Genomic DNA, 2471 nt, shown 5'->3' with positions numbered 1-2471 from the left:
AAAAAAAAAAAAAAACTTTGTTAGCAAAATAGTGTCGTGATAAACTGAACCATAATATTAGAATTACACATAAAACCGGAACCGCTAATCAAATGTGTAAACGTATAGAGAAATTTTGTTGGTGTCATCGCAACTTAATTTAATTTCAGTTGATAATTAACCCTCATTGATTATGTATACTAACTAGGCCATTCTCGAAAGTATTTCACTGGTCGACCATTTAAGGTAGTGACGAAAATTGTCCACATAGAGTTAGACGATAAAATGCAAACTCAACAGTTTCCTCAACATCCAGGAGCATGGAAGTCAAACAAAAAACAGAGAGCTTTCTTGATTCATAACCTTTAATAGTTGAAGTAAGCGAGGTTGATCTAATTATTGTTGTTGAGAACACCATGTCTATGAGTATATTGAGTATGTAATCTAATAAGCGAGGTATAACGTTGCTGCTAGTATAGATACAGTAAAACTTCTATAAATTAATAAACACTGTAAATTAATAAATTTTGTTGGTCCCAAGTCGGACCAGTGTAAAAAATAACAAAATTTGATAAGACAATAAGATAATATATTTTTTTGAAATCTCTACGTACAATATGGTCTCAATAATATCGTAAATTATTAATCATGTAAATTTACATATATATATATATATATATATGTTGATATATGTATGCTTTAAAACTTTGAATTTTCTCCTACAGTTCATATCTATAAAACAATTGTTATGTTGTATTTTTAGACTATAATGATAGAAAATACTCTATAACATATCATAAAATAACTAAGTTTTTTTAAAAAATTTGATTTCTACATATGCATCACTTTCATTTTGATAGTTTTATAGAGTATTTGTAATTTGTTGTCAATAATGTTTTCTAAATATTACAAATTGATCAATTCTATATTGTTAACATCCGAAAGTCTAATCTTATTTTGCTAAAATTATCTCAATTCATAAATTTTTAAATTTAAACAATTAAATATATCTAGAAATTAATAACTATTAATTTACACTATAAACAAAAGAACCAACAAACTCTAGTAGAATCTTCTGAGTTCTGATGATCACTTACTCTTTGATCGCTTCATGTTCCTGCAGAATCTGCTACCACACAGACATTCAAAGGGTTTCATCAGAGACTCATCATCGTTGAAGTCAATGCCACAATCCTGAGAATGTGATCAAGTCCATAATTCACATAAGATCAAAGTATATACAAAGATATCTGTATATACAATCGTTTTCATGGGTATAGGAACTTCTCAATGTAGATGATATGTATTTTTAATTGTTTATATATTTATATTATTTTGTGACTATGACAAAATCATCTACATATATAAAAATTATCTGATTGTTTGATACATTGATACATTGACTGTTTATATATGGCAGCAAATTAGTCATTTTTTGGTTCTTTGATATATTGAATAGATATTAAAAAAACTAAGCAAAACATATGCAAAATATAAACAAAACATAAGTAAAATATTTTTACGTATGTGTTTTATAATGTAATAGATGTTTGAAAGTAAAATTGAAAAACCATATGAAAGTTGAAAATTTGCAACCACACTAACAAAATGCTAATGTGACAATAAAAAATAGATGGTATGATATTTGAGAGTCTATTTATGTGTTATTACAAATTACCATTTTGTTAGTTAATTAATAATATATTTTCGTATAAATTTTTAATACAAGTTCTCAACTTTGATGTAGTTTTTCATTTTCCTTTCAAACATTTAATAAATTATATAATACTTTAATAATGTAAATAAAAAGATTATGAAATATGAAATAAAAAGAGTTAATAACAAACAAAATATTATAGATTTATAATAAAAAACGTAATCACATTTTCAAAAATAAATACATAAGCTACCTTAAAAAGATATACAGTAAAACCTCTATAAATTAATACTCGATAAATTAATAAACACTATAAATTAATAAATTTTATTAGTCCCAAGTCGGGCCAGTGTAAAAAATAATAAAATTCGATAGGATAATAAAATAATAATTTTTTAAATTCCTATGTAAAATATCGTCCCAATAATATCATAAATTAATAATCATGTAAAATTACATATATATATATATATTGATATAATAAAGTATGCGTCTCCTAAACATTATATTTATAATACAACTGTTATGTTGTATCATCAGACTATAATGATATGAAATATTCTATAACATTTCATCAAAATAACTAAAACGTTTTAAAGTTTTTAATTTCTAAATATGCATCATTTACATTTGATTGTTTGATAAGCTATTAAAATATGACAATTGATATTTTTATTCATAGATTTGAATTTATATATGTCATGTGTATAAGTGAATTTCTCTATAGTATTTGTAATTTATTTTCAATGATGTTTTCTAAATACTTCAAATTCAATTCCAATACCATAAAATTTTCAACATCTGAAATTCTAATCTTATTTTCCTAAAATTGTCT

The sequence above is a fragment of the Camelina sativa genome, chromosome 5, assembly GCF_000633955.1.
Source record: "Camelina sativa cultivar DH55 chromosome 5, Cs, whole genome shotgun sequence".
Classification (NCBI taxonomy): Eukaryota; Viridiplantae; Streptophyta; class Magnoliopsida; order Brassicales; family Brassicaceae; genus Camelina; species Camelina sativa.
This window is presented reverse-complemented; position numbering follows the sequence as displayed.